Below are 14,258 nucleotides of genomic sequence, written 5' to 3'. Positions count from 1 at the left end.
TTCTGTAGAAATACAATTTTGACAAAATTTTCTATAAAAATAAAACTTTGGTAAATTATTTTTGGCTCGAATGGCAATCATGATTATGAACCGATATGGACCAATTTTTGTGTGATTTGAGATCGGCTATATATAACTATAGACCGATATGGACCAATTTTGGTATGGTTGCTAGCGGCCATATACTAACACCAAGTTCCAAATTTGAACCGGATCGGATGAATTTTGCTCCTCCAAGAGGCTCCGGAGGTCAAATCTGGAGAACGTTTTATATGGGGGCTATATATAATTATGGACCGATGTGGACTAATTTTTGCATGGTTGTTAGAGACCATATACTAACACCATGTACCAAATTTCAGCCGGATCGGATAAAATTTGCTTCTCTTAGAGGCTCCGCAAATCAAATCGGGGGATCGGTTTATATGGGGCCTATACATAATTATGCACCGATGTGAACCAATTTTTGCATGGTTGTTAGATACCATATACTACACCATGTGTCAAATTTCAGCCAGATCGGATTTTGAGTTCCGTTTATATGGGGGCTATACGTAAAAGTGGACCGATATGGCCCATTTGCAATACCATCTGACCTACATAAATAACAACTACTTGTGCCAAGTTTCAAGTCGATAGATTGTTTCGTTCGGAAGTTAGCGTGATTTCAACAGTCGGACGGACATGCTCAGATCGACTCAGAATTTCACCACGATCCAGAATATATATACTTTATGGGGTCTTAGAGCAATATTTTGATGTGTTACAAACGGAATGACAAAGTTAATATACCCCCCCATCCTATGGTGGAGGGTATAAAAATACCCTTACCATTATAAGGTGCTTAAGTGTAAACGAGTATTGTCCAATGGAAAATGAAGTACAGGAAAATTTTAGAATATCTTTGGGTAGAATTTACTTATAGTCATTTCAATTAAGACACCTACGTCTAACATCACGGTCATACTGGCAAAATATTTAGCAGAAATCACAAACTAATTCGGTGCCACAACAAAATCATTTAACATTGGTAGCTCAAATTGAATATAAAACATCACGATAAGATTATTCTCCAAAAACAGCATACAGATATTTCGAAAATGATCTTGGAAGAAAATTTGACTTTCTTTTTAGTCAAATTGTTGCCTAGTGTCACCGTACCTAAGCTACTGATGAACAACAAGGTTTAGGGTGTATACTCACGCGTCTTCAAATGGGACAAATTGCGATATTTTTATACCCTCCACCATAGGATGGGGGTATATTAACTTTGTCATTCCGTTTGTAACACATCGAAATATTGCTCTAAGACCCCATAAAGTATATATATTCTGGGTCGTGGTGAAATTCTGAGTCGATCTAAGCATGTCCGTCCGTCCGTCCGTCCGTCCGTCCGTCTGTCCGTCTGTCCGGCTGTCCGTCCGTCTGTGGAAATCACGCTAACTTCCGAACGAAACTAGCTATCGACTTGAAACTTGGCACAAAAAGTTGTTATTGATGTAGGTCGGATGGTATTGAAAATGGGCCATATCGGCCCACGTTTACGTATAGCCCCCATATAAACCGATCCCCAAATTTGGCTTGCGGAGCCTTCCGGAGCAGCAAAATTCATCCGATCCGGTTGAAATTTGGGACGTGGTCTAAGTATACGATCTCTAACAACCATGCAAAAATTGGTCCATATCGGTCCATAATTATATATAGCCCCCATATAAACCGATCCCCAGATTTGACCTCCGGAGCCTCTTGGAGGGGCAAAATTCATCCGATCCGGTTGAAATTTGGTACCTGATGTTAGTATACGGTCTCTAACAACCATGCAAAAATTGGTCCATATCGGTCCATAAATATATATAGCTCCCATATAAACCGATCCCCAGATTTGACCTCCGGAGCCTCTTGGAGGAGCAAACTTCATCCTACCCGATTGAAATTTGGTACGTGGTATTAGTATATGGTCTCTAACAACCATGCAAAAACTGGTCCATATCGGTCAATAATTATATATAGCTCCCATATAAACCGATCCCCAGATTTGACCTCCGGAGCTTCTTGGAGGGGCAAAATTCATCCGATCCGTTTGAAATTGGGTACCTGATGTTAGTATACGGTCTCTAACAAGCATGCAAAAATTGGTCCATATCGGTCCATAATTATATATAGCTCCCATATAAACCGATCCCCAGATTTGAACTCTGGAGCCTCTTGGATGAGCAAAATTCATCCGATCCAATTGAAATTCAGTACGTGGTGTTAGTATATGGTCTCTAACAACCATGCAAAAATTGGTCCATATCGGTCCATAATTATATATAGCTCCCATATAAACCGATCCCCAGATTTGACCTCCGGAGCCTCTTGGAGGAGCAAAAGTCATCCGATGCGGTTGAAATTTGGTACATTTCGTTAGTATATGGCCTCTAACAGCCATGTAAAAATTGTCAAATTTTATGACTATAGAAAGTTTTGTCAAAATTTCATTTCTATAGAAAATTTTGTCAAAATTTTATTTCTATAGAAAATTTTGTAAAAAATTTATTTCTGTAGAAAATTTTGTCAACATTTTAGTTCTATAGACAATTTTGTCAACATTTTATTTCTATAGAACATTTTGTCAACATTTTATTTCTATAGAAAATTTTGTCAACATTTTATTTCTATAGAAAATTTTGTCAAAATTTTATTGCTATAGAAAATTTTGTCAACATTTTACTTCCATAGAAAATTTTGTCAACATTGTATTTCTATAGAAAATTTTGTCAAGTTTTTATTTCTATAGAAAATTTTGCCAAAATTTTATTTCTATAGAAAATTTTGTCAAACTGAATTATATACGTATTTAATCGGCCTTTTTTTTGTTTAATATATACCCCTTATGGACTAACTTACAATTTAGAAGACAGTGTTAAAAAGAAGACAGTGTTAAAAAGTTTTACGATACCTTGCCATCGGCAAGTGTTATCGCAACCCAAGTAATTCGATTGTGGATGACAGCCTTTAGTAGAAGTTCCTACGCAATCCATGGTGGAGGGTACATAAGATTCGGCCTGGCCGAACTTACGGCCGTATATACTTGTTATACCCACCACCATAGAATGGTGACGGGGGTATAATAAGTTTGTCATTCCGTTTGTAACGCATCGAAATATCGATTTCCGACTATATAAAGTATATATATTCTTGATCAGGGAGAAATTCTAAGACGATATAACGATGTCCGTCTGTCCGTCTGTCTGTCTGTCTGTCTGTCTGTCTGTCTGTTGTAATCACGCTACAGTCTTCAATAATGAAGCAATCGTGCTGAAATTTTGCACAAACTCGTCTTTTGTCTGCAGGCAGGTCAAGTTCGAAGATGGGCTATATCGGTCCAGGTTTTGATATAGTCCCCATATAAACCGACCTCCCGATTTGGGGTCTTGGGCTTATAGAAATCGTAGTTTTTATCCAATTTGCCTGAAATTTGAAATCTAGAGGTATTTTATGCCCGTAAAGAGGTGTGCCAAAAATGGTGAGTATCGGTCCATGTTTTGGTATAGCCCCCATATAGACCGATCTCCCGATTTTACTTCTTGGGCTTATAGAAACCGCAGTTTTTATTCAATTTACCTGAAATTGGAAATCAAGAGGTATTATAGGACCACAAATACGTGTGCCAAAAATTGTGAGTATCGGTCCATGTTTTCGTATGGTCCCCATATAAAACGACCTCCCGATTTGGGGTCTTGGGTTTATAGTAACCGTAGTTTTTATCAAATTTGTCTGAAATTGGAAACCTAGAGGAATTTTAGGGCCATAAAGAGGTGTGCCGAAAATGGTGAGTATCGGTCCATATTTTAGTATAGCCCCCACATAGACCGATTTCCCGATTTTACTTCTTGGGCTTCTAGAATCCGAAGTTTTTATTCAATTTACCTGAAATTGGAAATCTAGAGGTATTGTAGGACCACAAATACGTGTGCCAAAAACTGTGAGTATCGGTCTATATTTTGGTATAGCCCCCATATAGACCGATCTCCCGATTTTACTTCTTTGGCTTATAGAACCCGCAGTTTTTATTCAATTTACCTGAAATTGTAAATCTAGAGGTATTATAAGACCACAAATACGTGTGCCAAAAATTGTGAGTATCGGTCCATATTTTGGTATAGCCCCCATATAGACCGATTTCCTGATTTTACTTCTTGGGCTTATAGAAACCGCAGTTTTTATTCAATTTACCTGAAATTGGAAATCTAGAGGTATTGTATGACCACAAATACGTGTGCCAAAAATTATGAGTATCGGTCCATGTTTTGGTATGGTACCCATATAAAACGACCTCCCGATTTGGGGTCTTGGGTTTATAGAAACCGTAGTTTTTATCAAATTTGTCTGAAATTGGAAATCTAGAGGTATTTTAGGACCATAAAGAGGTGTGCCGAAAATGGTGAGTATCGGTCCATATTTTGGTATATCCCCCATATAGACCGATTTCCCGATTTTACTTCTTGGGCTTCTAGAAACCGTAGTTTTTATCTGACTTGCCTGAAATTGTAAATATTCTGGTATTTTAGGCTCACAAAAACGTGCATCGGATTAAGTTTTTATCGGTCCATTTGGTAATGACTCCATATAGACCGACTTCACTTCTTGAGGGTGTAGAAGGCGCACTGATCATGAAAATTGCTTGAAACTCAATGTAAAATTTCCAGATTTTACTTCTGCAGATTTAAGATTTCAAATCAAGACGTTATTTTATAATTTTCTTGCACACTTACAAGAGATGTTAATGATTCCTCTAAAACTCAAACAAAAATGGTTCTTATAAATCCAGAATCTGATATAGTCCTCATAGTTGAAATCTTTAAATTTATCTTCGGGAAGTGTCCTCAAGTCCTCAAGCCCTCCTGAAATTTCAAAGGAAACCCTAATATTTGGTTCACGGTGGTGGGTATTTAAGATTCGGCCCGGCCGAACTTAGTGCTGTATATACTTGTTTTATATTACTGTCGTTCACAAATTGCAGACTTTTTGAGATTTTCGATCTACGAGCATAAATCCGTTGCTATAACAATTTATGGATCATTTCAAATCCTATGTGGTTAAAGTACGGAAATTTGATCTCTACGAAAATAACAGGTTGGCTGATAAGTCCCCGGTCTGACACATAGATGGCGTCGCTAGTATTAAATGCATATTATTTTTATTTATATTATTTGACGTCTGTAAGTCAATTAGTTTGTGAGATAGAGCGTCTTTTGTGAAGCAACTTTTGTTATTGTGAAAAAAATGGAAAAAAAGGAATTTCGTGTTTTGATAAAATATTGTTTTCTGAAGGGGAAAAATACGTTGGAAGCAAAAACTTGGCTTGATAATGAGTTGCTGGACTCTGCCCCAGGGAAATCAACAATAATTGGTTGGTATGCAAAATTCAAAAATGAGCACGGAGGACAGTGAACGCAGTGGACGCCCAAAAGAGGTGGTTACCGAAGAAAACATCAAAAATATCCACAAAATGATTTTGAATGACCGTAAAATGAAGTTGATCGAGATAGCAGGGGTCTTAAACATATCAAAGGAATGTGTTGGTCATATCATTCATCAATATTTGGATATGCGGAAGCTCTGTGCAAAATGGGTGCCGCGCGAGCTCACATTTGACCAAAAACAACAACGTGTTGATGAATCTGAGCGGTGTTTGCAGCTGTTAACTCGTAATACACCCGAGTTTTTCCATCGATATGAAACATGGCTCCATCACAACACTCCTGAGTCCAATCGATAGTCGGCTGAGTGGACAGCGACCGGTGAACCGTCTCCGAAGCGTGGAAAGACTCAAAAGTCCGCTGGCAAAGTAATGGCCTCTGTTTTTTGGGATGCGCATGGAATAATTTTTATCGATTATCTTGAGAAGGGAAAAACCATAAACAATGACTATTATGTGGCGTTATTGGAGCGTTTGAAGGTCGAAATCGCGGCAAAACGGCCCCATATGAAGTAGAAAAAAGTGTTGTTCCACCAAGACAACGCACCGTGCCACAAGTCATTGAGAACGATGGCAAAAGTTCATGAATTGGGCTTCGAATTGCTTCCCCACCCACCGTATTCTCCAGATCTGGCCCCCAGCGACTTTTTCTTGTTCTCAGACCTCAAAAGGATGCTCGCAGGGAAAAAATTTGGCTACAATGAAGAGGTGATCGCCGAAACTGAGGCCTATTTTGAGGCAAAACGGAAGGAGTACTACCAAAATGGTATCAAACAAGTAAGGAAAGTCTAAAGTCGGACGGGGCCGACTATATTATACCCTGCCCACTTTGTAGTTCTAAATTTTCGATACCATATCACATCCGTCAAATGTGTTGGGTGCTATATATAAAGGTTTGTCCCAAATGCATACATTTAAATATCACTCGATTTGGACAGAATTTGAAAGACTTTTACAAAATCTGTAGACTCAAAATTTAAGTTTGCATTAGTCAACTAGGGTGGAACACAATTTTAGTAAAAAAATATGGGAAACATTTAAATCTGTAGCAATTTTAAGGAAACTTCGCAAAAGTTTATTTATGATTTATCGCTCGATATATATGTATTAGAAGTTTAGGAAAATAAGAGTCATTTTTACAACTTTTCGACTAAGCAGCGGCGATTTTACAAGGAAAATGTTGGTATTTTTACCATTTTTGTCGAAATCAGAAAAACATATATATGGGAGCTATATCTAAATCTAAACCGATTTCATTCAAATTTGGCACACATGACTATACTACCAATTGTACTCCTTGTGCAAAATTTTAAGCTAATCGGGATAAAACTCTGGCTTCTGGGTCAATATAAGTGTAAATCGGGCGAAAGCTATATATGGGAGCTATATCTAAATCTGAACCGATTTCAACCAAATTTGGCACACATTGCTACAATGCTAATTCTACTCCCTGTGCAAAATTTCAACTAAATCGGAGCAAAAAATTGGCCTCTGTGGTCATTTTAGTGTAAATCGGGCGAAAGCTATATATGGGAGCTATATAAAAATCTGAACCGATTTCAACCAAATTTTACACGCATAGCTATAATGCTAATTCTACTCCCTGTCCAAAATTTCAACTAAATCGGAGCAAAAAATTGGTCTCTGTGGGCAAATGAGTGTAAATCGGGCGAAAGCTATATATGGGAGCTATATCTAAATCTGAACCGATTTGGCTGATATTTTGCAAGTTTTTCGAGACTCATAAAATATTGGGATGTACGGAATTTGAGGAAGATCGGTTGATATACACGCCAATTATGACCAGATAGGTGAAAAATATATATGGCAGCTATATCTTAAACTGAACCAATTTTTTCCAAAATCAATAGGGATCGTCTTTGAGCCGAAACAGGACCCTATACCAAATTTTAGGACAATCGGACTAAAACTGCGAGCGGTACTTTGTACACAAAAATACACCAACACACAGACAGACAGACGGACAGACAGACAGACAGACGGACATGGCTAAATCGACTCAGAATTCAATTCTAAGACGATCGGTATACTAAACGGTGGGTCTCAGACTTTTCCTTCTTGCCGTTACATACAAATGCACAAACTTATTATACCCTGTACCACAGTAGTGGTGAATGGTATAAAAATTGGAAGGTCGTTATAATCGTTGTATCGCTCTTGAAGGGAACTATGTTGAATAATAAAAACGAATTTTGACAATGTGTTTTTCTTTGTCAGACCGGGGACTTATCAGCCAACCTTTTATGCCTATTCTCCCATATCCTCCATCAATCAGCTCCTCCTCCTCATTTTCTCTTGAGCTAGCTTGGGATGGGCGATTATTGCTAGTTGAAAACTTTAACCAATACCCCGCCATGGGGACGTGAAATACCGTCCACTACGGCAATTTTTGCAAGCCCGAGAGAGGGAGCCACCGTGGTGCAATGGTTAGCATGCCCGCCTTGCATACACAAGGTCGTGGGTTCGATTCCTGCTACGACCGAACAACAAAAAGTTTTTCAGCGGTGGATTATCCCACCTCAGTAATGCTGGTGACATTTCTGAGGGTTTCGAAGCTTCTCTAAGTGGTTTCACTAGAATGTGGAACGCCGTTCGGACTCGGCTATAAAAAGGAGGTCCCTTGTCATTGAGTTTAACATGGAATCGGGCAGCACTCAGTGATAAGAGAGAAGTTCACCACTGTGGTATCACAATGGACTGAATAGTCTAAGTGAGCCTGATACATCGGGCTGCCACATAACCTAACCTAACCTAACCTAGCTTGGGATGTCCATCCGATTCTTTGTAACCTGTTTATTCAATGAAGGTCTAAGTATATCTACTGGGAGCTGTAGTGGTGCAATGGTTACCATGTCCGCCTTGTATACCGAGAGTCATGGGTTCAATCCCAGTTTCGAAGGTGGATTATGCCTAGTTGAATGCTGCAACACTTCATTAGCCAGTTGCACTAAAATCCAATGATACTGGCGTCTCAAAAGAAAAACTCGGCAGATCGTCTTACACAGAGCGATATTTGACTCTAAATATTATTTCCTCGAAATTATATTTAGATACAACAATCATACAAATAACATTAAAATTGTCACTACTATGCATTAAAAATTGAAAATATTGATCGGTATAAAACTACAAAATTCATGGAAATTTGCTGCTTCTAGATTGTAAACTACTTAGAGAACATTCTCATCTTAGTAACATGAATGTAGGAAAAATTGTATATATCTAAATCCGTTTCAGATAAACAAAGTCTATTCCACTGATAAAATAGTGTCCAACTGACTCCAGCAATATGTAGGATTGTAAGAAAAAAATACATAATTCTTGGTTTCATTCTCTACTTTTACGTTGTTGTTGTTTTTTCCTCTGGTTTTTGTCGCTTTTCAATCTTGAGTTTAAACCCTAATTTTTTCTTCAAGGATTTTTTCGAACTCTCTAACAGTAAATTTAATGTCCCATGAAGTCAAAACTTGTCAATATATTCCACATATATGTAAATCCCTCTGTAACTTTTTCGATATATTTATTTTAATGGAATTTGAAAATCACACGTGATTTCTTTAGATAGATCCCTCGCATTAGCCCTGAACATTCCCAGATGATGTTTGATTGTTAGGACCAACTTTTGCGACAGCATGCAACTTTTGCAAGAAGATTAAAACTCCATTGCTAATTGCATGTGGCGTTAAAATGCCACGTTGCATTGGCATTGGCATTCACAACAGCAGCTTGCCACCAACACGCAAGACAGTCATTGTGGTAAAGTCTAAAGTTGTTGCATTGGGCAACGTTGGACGAAGTAAGTTATTTTAGACCACTTAGACTATCAGTCCACCATCTTGTCATGGTCGTGTATAAAAATAGTGTCTTAACAAATGGAAATAAATATTAAAAATTCAGTATTTTATCCAATAGACAGTACAAGTTGGATTGGTTTTTATATCATGGGAAGATGACAGTTTGGGAATATACGATTTTCTACGAGACAAATGGATTTTTGTAATTATCCCAAAATATTTCAGATTATAATCAATTATTATATATACAAATACAGTTAAAACACGTCTTCAGAACATATTCGCAATTCTTCCATAATCGGTCTTGGTGGTTTGTCATCTCTAGCCGGATGGCTGGGAAATTTTGGTACATTAGATTAAGTTAGGTTTAAAAGAGGTGTCAGGTTTTCCTTTCTTATGCTATTCGAGATTTATTTAAGACGGGTTTCTCTTAATTGTGAGCTCTAGCTCCTGTCTATGTGTTGGCTTCGGTCGGCGGTCATTTTCATCATGACTATTCATTATGTCATCCATGGTCAATATAAACTTGACGTATTTCTTTCAATTTTGCATTTAAAAAACCTGAACACCCCTCATTTTGAAGGTGTGTGTGTGTAGAATGTTGCTCCTATTTTGATTTTGGAATTCACTCTTCCGTCCAAGCAAGAAGAGCATCGTATCAAAATTTTGCTCGCGTATCGCGAAAATCCGAGCTACTCGCACGCAAAGCTGGCAAAATCGCTAAAAGTTGCCAAATCAACCGTTACAAATGTAATTAAAGTGTTTGGGGAACGTTTGTCGACAGCCAGGAAGTCTGGATCGGGGGGGAAATCGAAAACCGGAAGCCGCTGAGACGACAAAGAGAGTTGCCGGTAGTTTCAAGCGAAACCCTAACCTCTCTCTCCGAGATGCCGCAAATAAGCTGGGTGTATCGTCTACAACCGTGCATCGAGCCGACTTGCAAGAAGGTAGTGACTCCAAATCGCGATGATAAACAAAATACGACGGCTAAAGCGCGATCCCGGAGGCTGTACACGACGATGCTGACGAAGTTTGACTGCGTGGTAATGGACGACGAAACCTACGTCAAAGCCGACTACAAGCAGCTTCCGGGACAGGAGTTTTATACGGCAAAAGGAAGGGGAAAGGTAGCAGATATTTTCAAACACATAAAACTGTCAAAGTTCGCAAAGAAATATCTGGTTTGGCAAGCCATCTGTACCTGTGGCTTGAAAAGCAGCATTTTCATAGCTTCCGGGACTGTCAACCAAGAAATTTACGTGAAAGAGTGTTTGAATAAACGTCTGCTGCCTTTCTTGAAGAAACACGGTTGTTCCGTACTGTTTTGGCCGGATTTGGCATCTTGCCATTACGGTAAAAAGGCCATGGAGTGGTACGCCGCCAACAACGTGCAGGTTCCACGCGTTCTCGACTTGAGTTTCGAACGCGGTCACAGTCACGTGTCTAGCTTCCACCCCCTCTCTATCGCCTTGTCCACGACTCTTGTTCCTTTATTTCGCGTCGCGTTTTCTTCGACTAGTGTTCCGATCGCTGTCATAGTCACGTATTTACCCTTACCTCGCCATCGCATTTGCTTCAACTTGTCTTTAGAACACAGTCACGTGTTTCTCTCGCTATCGCATTTGCCTCGACTTGTGTTCCAATCGCGCTCACAGACATGTATTTACCCTTTCCTCGTCATCGCATTTGCCTCGACTTGTGTTTCGATCTCGGTCAAAGTCAAGTATTTCTCTCGCTATCGCATTTGCCTCGACTTGTGTTCCAATCTCGTCTCATGTCTCTTTCCTCATTATCGCATTTCTTCGACTAGTGTTCCGAACGCGGTCACAGTCACGTATTTTCGATTACCTCGCCATCGTATTTTCTTCAACTTAACTTTCGAACGCGGTCACAGTCACGTGTTTCTCTCGTTATCGCATTTGCCTCGACTTCTGTTCCAATCGCGGTCACTGGCACGTATTTACACTTTCCTAGCCATCATATCTAACTCATCTTGTGTTCCGATCGCTGTCACAGCCAGGTGTTTACCTTTTCTCGCTATTGCATTTGGTTTCGGCTTTGTTTCTCGGTTAAAGTCACGATTCCGCCCTAACTCTTGTGTTGCAGTTCAAGGTCACCGCTAAGGTCATCCACTGACTGCACGTGTTTTTGCCCATATTTACACCCCGATTACGGTTTTCCCGATGAAGAGATTCCTAACCCGATCATTACCCACGGCTTCAGAGCCCTATGTTCCAAATACGCTCACAGTTGCGTTGCCACCTTTATTACCATCACGTCTGCGTAAACTTGTATTCCGATGTAGGTCACTGCCTTGTCAACTGCCTCCAAAGTGTATCCGCCAACTACAAATCGTTCAGGACAACCACTCAGCATCGTCAACGTCTCAGCATGGTCTACAGCCAACTAGTGATGGTGTTGGGCTGACTGATGCATGTGGAGCGACGGTGGCGATTACGGTTGCTACACGAGCCAAAAATAATCTACCAAACTTTGGAGAAAACTTTACAAAAAAAAAATATTTTGCAACATTTTATTTCTATAAAATATTTTGTCAAAGTTTTTTTTTCTATAGAAAATTTTGTCTTAAATTTTTTTCTATAGAAAGTTTTGTCATAATTTTATTTCTAAAATCTTCCAAAACATCAAAACTTCTACCAATCTACCAAACAGTAAAAAATCTACCATTTGGTAGAAATCTACCATTTGGTAGAAATCTACCATTTGGTAGAAATCTACCATCTGGTAGAAATCTACCATTTGGTAGAAATTTACCATTTGGTAGAAATCTACCATTTGGTAGAAATCTACCAACTGAGGCAACCGTGATGGCGATAGTGTCTTGCCAACTGGTACTGGGCTCGTTCTCGTTTTGGGTACTTTGTCAAAATTTTATTTTTATAGAAATTTTTTTCAAAATTTTATTTCTAAGGAAAATTTTGTCAAAATTTTATTTTTATAGAAAATTTTGTTTTAAATTGTTTTCTATAGAAAATTTTGTCAAAAGTTTGTTTCTATAGAAAATTTTGTTAAAATTTTATTTCTATAAAAAATTTTGTCATAATTATACCCTAAACCACATAGTAGCCAGGGTTTATGTTAATAAGTTTGATCTGCCAAAAAATGTGCCTACCAGAAATATTGATTTTAGACCCCATAAAATATATACCGATCGACTCAGAATCACCTCCATGTATTTGTTGTTCACAGGATTCCGGTCGCAATTATTAACCGATTTTGATGAAATTTGGTACAGGGAGTTTTTTGGGCACAAGGACGAACGCTATTGAATTTGGCTCCCATATATATGTATCGCCCGATTTCGACAGATGGGGTTACGTTGCGTTTTTTTACAACCGGATCGTCACCGAATGTGGCAAAAAATAATCTTTTTCATCGCCCTTCAAGTCTGCAAAATTTCATTCAAATCGGTTCAGATTTAGATATAGCTCTCATATATATGTATCACCCGATTTATTCCCAAATTTGGCCAAAAAACCCTTATATGTTAACCGATCTTACTCAAAGTTGGCTAAATGTAATCTTCTATAGCACTAACAAGATGTGCAAAAAATCATCGAAATCGGTTCACATTTAGCTATAGCTCCCATATATATGTACCGCCCGATTTTTCCAAATTTGGCCACAAAACCCTTATTTATCAACCGATCTTACTCAAAGTTGGCTAAACGTAATCTTCTATAGCAGAAAATTGTATTTTTTTAGAAAATTTTGTCGAAATTTTATTTCTATAGAACATTTTGTCAAAATTTTATTTCTGTGGAAGATTTTATCAAAATTTGTTTTCTAAAAACGTCCAAAATATCAAAAATTCGACTAATCTACCAAACAGTAAAAAATCTACCATTTGGTAGATATCTACCAACTGTGGCAACCGTGGTGGAGCCTTGCCAACTGGTACTGGGCTCGTCCTCGTACTTCTCTTGCCTTATCGTAGGTCTTTGACTTCTGTAAAAAGAAGAGGGAAAAGAGAGGATTCAGCTATACTCACACTCGGGTGATGCGAATGTATCGCGTAACCCGACGAATTGCGTATGCGAAAGAATCTCGTATGCGGACGAACCACTTAAGCAGACGAACTGCGCATGCGAACGAATCGCGTATGCGGACAACCGAGTTAGGTGGGTGCTAGTATAGCCTGGGGAATAATGGGATGGGATGATGTGATGGGGGTGGTGGATGGTTACAGTAGTTGAATGAACGAGTAATTGGCTCGTTACAAACCAAATATCTTTTCGAAGGTGGGTTATCCACTCTTAGTAATGCTGGTGACATTTCTGAGTGTGGAGTCACCGCAATGTAGAACGCCGTCCGGACTCGCCTATAAAAAAGAAGGCCCCTTGTCATTGAGCTAAATATAGAACCTGGCTGCACTCAGTGATAAGAGAGAGTTCACTGGACTGAATAGTCTAAGTGAGCCCGAAATAAACCGCTCCAGATCGCATCTTCTTTCTGCGTCGAATCTGGTCTAGTGGGTTCTTGTCTTATTTAAAACACAAATTGGGTTTCATTCCGACCTAGAGAAAGTAAGTGCCAGCCAAAAGTATTATCCGATTCTCTAAAGCTTTCACACTGTCAACCATAGATTCGGTCTGGGTACGAACTATATTTTCTTATCTCAAACATCACCATAACGTCCTCTATATGAACGCATTAAAATTTTCACAAATTGTATATCCCTGCACTTATTCTATTTGGGTATCTTTTATTATTTCCATTGAAAACTATGATGCAAATTTTATTGGCACATCTTTTGGGAATTGTGGCAGCTTTGTTCACAATATCCAAAATATTTCCAATAAAAGTTTATGACAGTGAAATCATACACCAGGTCAAATGTTTATTTTTCATTCCTCATTACGAATGTGTCAGGTGTTTGCCTATAGGATATAGGTAAAACACATAACAAAAAAAAAATCCCTGTAATTTTATGGTCCTCTGACCATTCTCTCATAATT

At 38.7% G+C, this 14,258-nt stretch overlaps 1 pseudogene; it reads left to right on the top strand.

Moving 5' to 3' along the window:
• Positions 1–7,787: 7,787 nt before the first annotated feature.
• Positions 7,788–7,893, top strand: LOC142222804 (U4 spliceosomal RNA; annotated as a pseudogene).
• The last annotated feature ends 6,365 nt before the right edge of the window (positions 7,894–14,258 follow it).

The sequence above is a fragment of the Haematobia irritans genome, chromosome 1 (genome assembly GCF_050003625.1).
Source record: "Haematobia irritans isolate KBUSLIRL chromosome 1, ASM5000362v1, whole genome shotgun sequence".
In the NCBI taxonomy this organism is placed as follows: Eukaryota; Metazoa; Arthropoda; class Insecta; order Diptera; family Muscidae; genus Haematobia; species Haematobia irritans.
This window is presented reverse-complemented; position numbering and strand designations above follow the sequence as displayed.